An 11548-nucleotide genomic window follows, 5' to 3' on the forward strand; every position below is an offset into this window, starting at 1 on the left:
TAAAAAGAAAGGCAAATAGAATCTTAGCATTTATTGCTAAAGGAATAGAATGTGAAAGTAGTGAAGTATTCCTGCTACAGTACAAAACATTAGTGACACCGCACTTAAATATTGTGAACAGTTTTGGTCCCCTTACGTGAGGAGGGATGAGGGATGTGCTTGCATTGGAGGCAGTTCAGAGGAGGTTCCATGGGTTGATTTCAGAGATGAAGAGTTTGACTTTTGAAGAGAGATTGGACAACTTAGGCTTTTGCTCTCTAGAGTTTAGAGAAATGAGAGGAGATCTAATTGAGGTATACAGGATGATAAGGGGGATTGACAAAATAGGTGTGGAGAACATATTTCCTTTTGTCAGGCAATCTAGAATAAGAGGTCATAGTTTCAGGATAAGGGGTAACAGATTTAAAACAGATGAGGAGAAATTACTTCTCACAAAGGATCGTGAGTCTGTGGAAATCACTACCTCAGAGTGCAGTGGATGCCAGGACTTTGAGTAAATTTAAGGATGAGATGGACACATTTTTACTTTAGTAATGGGTTGATAGGCTACGGTAAATGGGCAGGAAAGTGGAGTTGAGGCCAAGATGAGATCAGCTGTGATCATAGTGAATGATATGGAGATGTCAGCATTGGACAGGGGTAAGCACAGTAAGAAGTCTCACAACATCAGGTTAAAGTCCAACAGGTTTATTTGGTAGCAGAAGCTTTCGGAGTCTCGCTCCTTCTTCAGGTACACTCACCTGAAGAAGGAGAGAGACTCTGAAAGTTTGCACTACCAAATAGATCTGTTGGACTTTAACCTGGTGTTGTGAGACTTCATGCTGATCCTATTGAATGGCAGAGCTGGCTCAGGGGGCTCCACTCTGACTCCTGATCCAAGATCTTATTCTTGTGACAGGGTGGAAATGAAAAACTGTTTCCATTTATGGATGAGTCAAGAACACGGAGGCATTGAAATCAAATAAAAAATAGGGGGAAATTTCATTACACAGAGAGTAGTGAGAGAGTGGAACTCGTGGGGAGATTTAAACAAATTGCATTGATGCATTTAAGTGGAGGCTTGATTCATACATGCAGGAGAAGGCACTGGAGGAACACAGAGGTAAGAGGGAAGAGGCAATTAGAGTGGGAGGATGCTCGTGTGGAGTATAAACACCGGCACAGATCAGATGGGCTAAATGACCTGTTTCAGTACAGTTAATTCTATGCAGTCTAACTCATCAGCTGAGTGTAGTGGTGATGGAGTGCTGCTCTCAAAAAAGATCTTGCAAAACTATTCAAACAAGGGCATGTTCCAATGGCCTGACCAACGTTTATCCCTTAACCAACACCATTTAATACAGATTAACTAGTCACTTCACAATGCACTCATGAATGGGGAAGGCTATTTTGCCTTTTTGATTTATACATCCACATAGGTCAGAGCACTCCCCTCCCATTGTAGCACATGTTGTTTCTGAAATGATTCCAGGAGCTTTCTTTGCACTGCCCCATTTGAGAGTGTATTGATGTCAGCTGTTGCTCAGTGGGTGGCACTCTTGTCTCTCTGATTCAGAAGGTCAGGGCTTTGACTGTCACTCCGAAGACTTGAGCACACAAGCTGACAGTCCAGTGGGGAGGAGATGTCTTTAGGATGAGACATTAAACCAATGCCCCATTTGCCCTGTAATATGGATGTAATAGTCCCTTGGTACCATTCAAAGAAGGGCAGAGCAGTACAATACACCCTGGTTCCTGGCCAGTATTTCTCCCTCAACCAACATCACTGAAACAGGTTATCTTCTGGTTACCATTGTCCTGTTTGTGAGAACTTGCTGTGTGCAAATTGGCTGCCTACATTAACAGTGGTGACTAACCTTCAAAATTACTCAATTGCTTGTAAAGTAGGTTGGAATGTCAAGTGGCCATGAATGGTGCTATGTCACAATTAACCAACATAATGGGCAGCATAATCAAAGACCCCACGCACCCTGGACATTCTGTCTTCCACCTTCTTCCGTCAGGGAAAAGATACGTAAGTTTGAGGTATCGTACCAGCCAACTGAAGAACAGCTTCTTCCCTGCTGCCATCAGACTTCTGAATGGACCTACCTTGCATTAAGTTGATCTTTCTCTACACCCTAGCTATGACTGTAACACTACATTCTGTACTCTCTCGTTTCTTTCTCTATGAACGATATGCTTTGTTTGTATAGCACACAAAAAACAATACTTTTCACTATATTTTCACTATATGCAGTTTTGGGCGCCGCACCTGCGCAAGGATATTTTGGCCCTGGAGGGAGTGCAGAGGAGGTTTACTAGGCTGATACCGGAGTTGAGGGGATTGAGCTATGAGGAGAGGCTGAATAAACTAGGCTTGTACTCGTTAGAGTTTAGAAGAATGAGGGGAGATCTCATTGAGACGTATAAGATGATGAATGGGATGGATAGGATAGAGGTGGAGAGACTCTTCCCGCTCAAAAAAGACAGTAGGACTAGGGGGCACAGCCTCAAGATAAAGGGGAGGCGGTTTAGAACGGAGTTGAGGAGGAACTTCTTCACTCAAAGGGTGGTGAATCTCTGGAATTCTCTGCCCGTTGAAGTGGTGGAGGCTGCCTCGCTAAATATTTTTAAGAAGCGGGTTGATGGGTTCTTGATAAGAGAAGGGATTAAGGGTTATGGGGAGAGGGCGGGAAAGTGGAACTGAGCCACGACAGATCAGCCATGATCTCATTGAATGGCGGGGCAGGCTCGAAGGGCTAGATGGCCTACTCCTGCTCCTATTTCTTATGTTCTTATGTTCTTATATACTAATATACTACATGTGACAATAATAAATTAAATCAAATCAAATGTAAATGCAAGTCTTTTGGACCAGTCAGTTTTCAGCTTATCTTGTTGTCATAGTTAAGTTCAGAATGAAGCAAGTTGCTGTTGCTCTAGCTTTATTATTCCAATTGCAAATGAAAGTGCAGAAATATACAGAACAGGATTCTCTGGCATCTTTCTCACGGAGGGAGGTGGCATGCTGGTTCTTTTTGTCCCACTTCTGTCAATGGGATTTCCCATCGACTGCACCCCACTCTTCAATGAACCCTGCGGTGGGGTGCACTGTCAGTGCATCCAGAAGATCCTGCCAACTTGATCAGCCAGAAAGTTCCAGCCAACGTTTTGATCTTCCCAATGTTTAACTGGAGAAATTTGCAGCTCCTCCAGGGCAGAATGATGCACAACCAGTGTGGCAACACAACACAACTGCACAGTGGAGACAGGTGGTGAAGAGGAAGAGCTGGCTGTCCTCCTTCTACAAGGGGAAGCTGACCTAATGTCTGAAGATGATAAAAGAACAAGAACAAAGAAAATTACAGCATGGAACGGGCCCTTCAGCCTGCCAAGCCTGCACCAACCATGCTGCCTGTCTGAACTAAAACCCTGTACCCTTCCAGGGACCATATCCTTCTATTCCCATCCTATTCATGTATTTGTCAAGAAGCCCCTTAAAAATCACTATCGGATCTGCTTCCACTACCTTCCCCAATAGCGAATCCCAGGCACCCACCTCCCTCTATGTAAAAAAAAACTTGTACATCTCCTTTAAACTTTGCCCCTTGTATCTTAAATCTATGCCCCCTAGTAATTGACTCTTCCACCCTGCGGAATAGTTTCTGACTATCCACTCTGTCCATGCCCTTGACTTCTGTTTCAAAGGGGCAAAAATCTAGCTGAGGAAAAGGTGGGGGTCAAGGATAGGCTGTTGGAGGAACCTCCAGGCAGCATGAGAACAGGAGAAAAGCCATCGCTATGTCAATGATTGGATAGATCAGAGTGGGACCATTGAGACAATCCCACAGAACTGGAGAATGGACCAGAGATGTTGGAGAAGGATAGTGAGAACAGCCATGTCAAAGCTGCAAAGAGATTCAGTAAATTGAAGAGGAATAGTCCACCGTGGTCACTTGTGATTTGAGTAAGGACCATTGCGCCACTGTGGCAAGTATGGAAACCAGGTTGGAGGGGCTCAGACGTGGAGCAATGGGTGTGGATTTGAGGGGGTGACAGCACAATTAAGTATGTTAGAGAGGAAAAGCAGCTTAGAGATGAGATAGTAGTGTTCTAGGACAGAGGGCTCAAGTGTGGCTTTTTCAAGGAAGGAGGTGATGATGGTATTGAAAAGGTGAAGAACAGTTCCTGAGAAGAGCAGCAGTTCCAATGCTAGCCAGCACAGGCGCCAGGAAGGAAAGTTGAGTGGCAGTAAAGTCCAGGGTGGAGTCCAGCACAACAGTACAAGCTGAAGCATCTGCAATCTTCTGCAGCCGGATTTACCAAGTGGATGATCCACTGGGGCCTCCTTGTGGTTCCCAGAATCATAGAGACCAGTCTTCAACAAATCACTCCAAATTTTATCAAGAAATTACACTGAAAACACTAAATAAAGCAAAGACTCTGACAAAATCCCATTTGTAGTACCAAAGATTTGTGCTCCAGAACTAGCGTAATTCTGGTCAAATTGTTCCAGTACAGCTAAACATGACATCTATCCGTCAGTGTTGAAAACCTCCCAGGTTTGTCCTGTCCATAAAATGTTCACTCTCCTTATCAACAAAGTGACCGATGGTGTCACCTAATTGCTGCCAAGTGACACTTCACAATCTGCTCATCGAAACTTGGTTTGAGTTCTGCCAGGATCACGTGGCTCCAGAGCTCATTACAGCTTTAGCCTATACATGGACAACATAACAGAATTCCAGAGGTCAGGTGAGAGTGACTGACCTTGACAGCAAGGCAGCGTTTGACCAAACAAAACAGAGGTTAACCAGTCTGGCATGGGCAAGGAATCCATCTACCTACCATTCCTCTCTGAGCTATTGAACACCACATGGGAGAGGCATTGAGGGTCGCGAGGGTGCAGAATTTAAGAGCCTGTCACTAAGACTGCACCATTACTGAAGGACATAGCAGCCTGACTGGGCCTGCAGCAGGAAGTGTGGGGACCAACAAGAAGGAAAAACCTATTTGACCTTAAGCTCACCAATTTACTTCTCTATCATGGGATGTGGATGTTGCTGACAAGGCCAATATTCATTGCCCATCTCTTATTGTCCTTGAACTGAATGGCTTTCTAGATCACTGTAGCAGACTGTGAGGAGTCAGCCACGCTGCTGTGAGTCTGGAGTCACATGTAGGCCTGACCAGGTCAGGACGGGCAGATTTCTTTCCCTAAAGGGACATTAGGGAACCAGATGGGTTTTTACAACAACTGATGATAGTTTCTCAGTCGCTGCCTTGATGGGATTTGAATGCAGGCCCGCAGAGCATTAGGCTAAGCACCTGGATTACTAATCCAGTGACGGATCCGCTACACCACTATCTTATCTCAAATGCTTCTGTTTGTAACAATATTACAATATTAACAGGAGCCAGCACCACACACTCACACAGGAGATGAAGTTCCATCTTCACATGGAGGATACCGGCTATTGTGTTATGTGGCACTACCGCTGTGCTAAATGGGAGAGACTTGGAGTAGATACAGCTGCTCAAACCTGGGCATCCATGAGGTGCTGAGAGCCATGAGTCGTAGCAGAATTATATTCTACTACATGGCTAGCATAACCATGCATCTCATAGCCATAGCATCGCTTCATCTCACCAAGTTGCATGGCGCACGGAGAGAAAGTAGAGAGGTGTGAATGCTCTTTTTTATTCATAGGACATGGACATTTCTGGCTAGCCAACATTTATTGCCAGTCATTAGTTACCCTTGAAACTGAATGGTTTGCCAGGCCATTTCAGAGGGCAGTTGAGAGAGCTGCTATGGCTCGGGAGTCTCATGTAGGCCAGACCAGGTAAGGTCAGCAGATTTCCTTCCATAAGTGACACTAATGAACCAGATGGGTTTTTCTGACAATCAACAATGGTTTCATGGTCATCAGTACATCCTTAATTCCAGATATTTTTTATTGAATTCAGATTTCACCATCTGCCATGGCAGGATTTGAACGCAGGTCCCCAGAACATTAGTTGTGTTTCTGGATTAATGGACTAGCGATAGTACCACTACGCCATCGCCTCATTCAGAATGGCTTCTGCGTACAGGAAAAATGGTATCTGTGGAGGGTAACTAAGATGTGGATATGCCGCCGTTGGACTGGGGTAAACACAATAAAAAGTCTGACAACACCAGGTTTAAGTCGAACCAATTTATTTGATAGTAAACTCACTAGCTTTCGAGGTTACCCCCTTCGTCAGGTGAATCAAATAAATCGGTTGGACTTAAACCTGGTGTTGTCAGACTTTTTACTGGGTAACTAAGAGCCATGGATATGAGAGGGCAGTAGGGTGAGGATGATTTTGAATTCTGACTGCTCAGATAGAGGTGCCTAGAGAGAGAGGTTAGAGCGGAGCTGAAAAGTGTGTTGTTCTGAGGAGTGCTATAATGAGCATACGGGATATTTTTGGAGGAAGAAAAAGCTTGCATTTATATAGCATTTTTCATGACCACTGAATGTTTCAGAGCACTTTACAGCCTATGAAGCACTTCTGAAGTGTACTCAGTGTTGTAATGTAGGAATCAAGCAGCCAAAATGCGCACAACAAGCTCCCACACATAGCAGTGTGATAATAACCACGTAATCTGTTTTGTGATGTTGATTTGAGGAACTGGCAAGTTGTTGGGGATTAAGACCCCTGGTCTTTCAAATAGTGTCATAGGATCTTTAGAGTCCACTCAAATATGGCCTCATTTTAACATTTCATCTGAAAAAATGCATCTCTGATGGCGCAGCATTCCTTCAGTACTGCACTGGAGTGTTTGCCTTAGTCTCAAAACTGAAATGCGACTTGAATCCTGAACCTTAAAGAGGCACAGCTTTCCACCTGAAAGTTTGATGCCACTCACCTGTCATACTGCTGTCTCATAGTGCCAGGGACCCGGCTTCCATTCCAGCCTCAGGTGATCATTCTGCACATTCTCCCTGTGTCTGCTTGAGTTTCCTCCGGGTGCTCCAGTTTCCTCCCACAGTCCAAAGATGAACGGATTAAGTTTATTTATTATTGTCATGAGTAGATTAACACTGCAATGAAATTACTGTGAAAATTCCCTAGTCGCCACATTCTGATGCCTGTTCGGGTACAGCGAGGGAGAATCTAGCATGGCCAATGCACCTAATCAGCGCATATCCCGGACTGTGGGAGGAAACTGGAGTACCCGGAGGAAACCCATGCAGATACGGGGCAATTGTGCAGACTCCACACAGACAGTGACCCAAGTTGCGAATTAAACCTGGGTGCCTGGCACTGTGAGGCAGCAATGCTAACCAGGTGAATTGGCCATGCAAAATTGCCTCTTAGTGTCTGAAGATGTATAGATTAGGGTGATTAGAAGGGTGAATATGTGGGGCTACAGGGATAGGTCTGTTGGAGAGTCGGTATAGACACGATGGCCTGAATGGCCGCCTTCTGCATGTTCAGCTGGCAATAAAAATCCCCCAGTAGCACGCATTAATTAACAAAAAAAAACTTCACAAAGTAAATCCCAAGTAAATGTTTAATAAAGATTCTTCTTTACCACTTGGGCTACGCCCTCTGCCACAAATGCTTCCCCCAATCCCCATTCGCTGTTACCACAGGATATTGCCATTGCTCATTGTAACACTGCACTAAGTTCATACCTGATTGAGATCCTCTTGGTGCACTGCCTCCATAACGGAGGGACCACTCTTCTACTGATGACTTCCTCAGCCACTACCATGCCCCCCTGTTGGTTTGGAAAGGTTGTCCTGTTCCTTTTGCCCTTGGGAGTTCTCGCCTCACTGCAGTCCCTTTGATCTCACAGCAGGACTGTACAGTCAGAATGGAGACCCAGGGAGCAGACTTCCAGGACGCCCATCCAGGCCTGAGATTCCTGCACCCTGAAAAATCCAGGTTCTGGGGAGCTTCGCTAACTCAATGCTATGGTCCCACCAATAGTAACTCTTCCTTTTACAGAAGGGATGTATGATCCTACTCACTCTCCCTGATCAGTCGGGGAGTTTGGAAGTCTGCTATTAATTGGTTTTCTTTGGTAAATTATTGGGTGTGCCATGCACAGAGTCATTATCCAAACCCAAAAATTCTCTTGCCATTGAACCAGGGACTTATTTGTTAAGATGCCCTTTGTTACCCAATTGAATTAATCTTGGCTGTTACTCAAATAGCCTTTCTCCTCACTGGATCATTTAAACCAGTCTTAGTTTCACTTTTGCTTTGAGCAGGGTAGACGCACAACTCTGTTCTCAAACTTTATACCCATGTATAACTGTTCAAATGGGCCTAGTCTGAGTAAATGAACCCACAATATGTTGACCAAATCCCTTTTTTGAAATTCATGAGTGAAACAGGTGCATTTTTATGACATGGTTTCATGGCCATTGTTAGACATTCAACTCCAAATTTTTACTGAATTCACATTTCAGCATCTGCCATGGCGAGATTGAAGCCCAGGTCCCTGGATCTTGCTCTGGGTCTCTGGATTAATAGTCCAGTGACAATACCACTATGCTATTGCCACCCTAATGAGTGATTGGTATCTTGCATGGTAAGTAAGTCCAAGCTTTAATATCATTATAATAACAACGCCCATATGTAACACTTCTACAAGTAAATAAAAATGCTCAAACAAAATGATAGAAAATAATTCGTCACCTAATCCACCTGCATATCATGCCCAAAACCTTAAATCTGTATCCTCTGATCCTTGTACCATCAACTAATGGAACAGCTTCTCTTTGGCTGCCTTACTAAACCTGTCATTTGTTGCACGCCTCTATCAATCTCGCCTCAATCCCCTTTGCTCCAAGGAGAACAATCCCAGCTTCTCCACCCTAACCTTGTAGCTAAAATCCCTCATTCCCAAAACCATTCTGGTAAATCTCCTCTGTAACCCCCTTCAAATCTCCCCAGTGGCCTGACCAATATTACTCCTCAACTGTCACTAATAAAACAGATTATTTGTTAATTATCTCATTACCATTTGTGGGATCTTTCTGTGCACAAAATGGCCAGTACTTTTACTACATTTACAATGGCATGTATGCCTCGATGCGCTTCCTTTGGCTGTAAAGCACAAAATCCTGAGACTGCGAAGGATGGAAAGGAATGCAAGTTATTTCTTTTCATTAGTGAACAATGTTGGACCCTCCTTGGGCAGACTGCAGATTGTGAAGGGTCCAGTATGAGTAGCTTCCGATGCCTGAAAATTTGTCATTGGAAATTACTTTCCATTAAATTAGGACCTAATTGCTGATTCATTAATTTGAACTCCATGGGATAGAGTCAAGAGTGAAGTTGAGATGCGCTGGTCTCATTTTGTTTGGCATTCCTGGCATAGACAAATTAAGTCTATATTGGGTGGCACGGTAGCACAGTGGTTAGCACTGCTACTTCACAGCTCCGGGGACCTGGGTTCGATTCCCGGCTTGGATCACTGTCTGTGTGGAGTTTGCACATTCTGCTCGTGTCTTCGTGGGTTTCCTCCAGGTACTCCGGTTTCCTCCCATCGTCCAAAAATGTGTGGCTTAGGTTGATTGGCCGTGCTAAAATTGCTCCTTTGTGTCCTGAGATGCATAGGTTAGAGGGATTAGTGGGTAAATATGAAGGGATATGGGAGTACAGCCTGGGTGGGATTGTGGTCGTTCAGACTCGATGGGCCTTTCGACACTGAAGGGTTACTATGATCTTTCTATGAAGTCAGTTACTCGTCCCCAGATATAGCAGTGTAACCTGGGACTTCAGATTGTTTATTTTTATGGGTAGCACAGTGGTTAGCCCTGCTGCCTCACGGCGCCAGGAACGCAGGGTCGATTCCCAGCTTAGGTCACTGTCTGTGTGGAGTCTATACACTGCCCCGCCCTACCCCACACCCGTGTCTGCATGGGTGTCTTCCGGGTTTCCTCCCACAGACCAAAAAGGCATGCTGGTTAGAAGTATTGGCCATGATAAATTCTTCCTCAGTGAACCCAGACAGGCGTCATCAGAGTGTGGTGACTAGGGGATTTTCACAGTAACTTCATTGTAATGTGAATTACAAAGTAAGAAGCCCCACAACATCAGGTTAAAGTTCAACAGGTTTATTTGGAAACACGAGCTTTTGGAGTGCTGCTGCTTCATCCGGGGATTCCAAATAAAGCTGCTGGCCTTTACCTGTGAGACTTCTTACTGTGTCTGTCCCTGTCCAACGTTGACATGTCACGTCAGTCTGAATGTAAGCCTACTTGTGACAGTAGTAAATAAACTTTAAACTTTTTTGTTATCTTGACAGAAAATGGGTAATGTTTATTCCAGGGTGGAATTTCCCAGTGCCTTCAATCTTGATAAGAGTGAGATTATGCCTTACTGCAGGAACAAACTGTGTTGGATTTTGAAACCATTCTTTTGCATTTAAAGTAATCCAACCCCAGCAGATTGCAGTCCGTCCTTGAGGATTTTGTTTACTTAAATGTTTTGAGTATATCATTAATCATAATATTGAGTTCATTATCAGACGTAATTGCAGCTTTAGATCAAGATTTGGACCTGCAATCTGACCATTTTTTGCAATACTCACTCTCACGAGGAATCACAGGGATACAAAAATTCTGGTCTCAGCCAAAAGAAGTCCCCTGGATATAACTTGGCTGGGGTCACTGTCTGTGTGGAGTTTGCACATTCTCCTAGTGTCTGCGTGGGTTTCCTCCGGGTGCTCCGGTTTCCTCCCATCATCCAAAGATGTGCGGGTTAGGTTGATTGGCCATGCTAAGAAATTGCCCCTTAGTATCCAGGGATGCTTGGGTTAGAGGGATTAGTGGGTAAAATATGTAGGGATATGGGGGTAGGGCCTGGGTGGGATTGTGTTCGGTGCATACTCGATGGGCCGAAGGGCCTCTTTTTGCACTGTAGGTTTCTATGATTCAATGATCTATGATGATGACTATGTTCATATTTGCCTTTTCAAAATGACGTGCTATAAGCATATATATTTCTTTTGAATAATTTGTGCCCCCTTCAGGTGCAGAGACCCCGTTTAGTCCTTCATGTTTAGTGAATTTTCAATGTTTCCTTCTTGCTGCAGTGATTGTGGGTCAGATTCCAATAGTGCTGGCACTGGATTTCTATAAAGTATAATGGAGGATTTCTTGTGTGTGCTCTTGAATTGTGTAGTGTCGGTCTCTATGTGATGAGGTTAGATCTGACGCTTGTGAGTTGAATGGGTGTAGGTCTGTCTCTGGGAGGGAGTCTGTGTCTGCCGACTGGGAGGGTCCATCTCTGGCTGGGGGTCTATCTCTGCTGAGTTAAAGCCTTTCTCTGATTGTAGAAGTAATTTGAAGTAATTAACAATGGGGCACAATTAATTTTAATAATACATTTTCCTTGATCTTGTTAAATAACTAATCTGGGAAGGGTGTAGGGATGCTCAGAACTGGTCCCAGTGTGAGTCATCGTACTGAGGTCATGCACTGTTTCAAAATTCAGACTATGCCATAGGAATTCGACCCACACCTGAATAATTAGCATGGTGTGTTTAATCCATCGAGGTGAGTTCCAAAGATCT

The sequence above is a fragment of the Carcharhinus amblyrhynchos genome, chromosome 14 (genome assembly GCF_965287045.1).
Source record: "Carcharhinus amblyrhynchos chromosome 14, sCarAmb.v2.hapA, whole genome shotgun sequence".
Taxonomy (NCBI): Eukaryota; Metazoa; Chordata; class Chondrichthyes; order Carcharhiniformes; family Carcharhinidae; genus Carcharhinus; species Carcharhinus amblyrhynchos.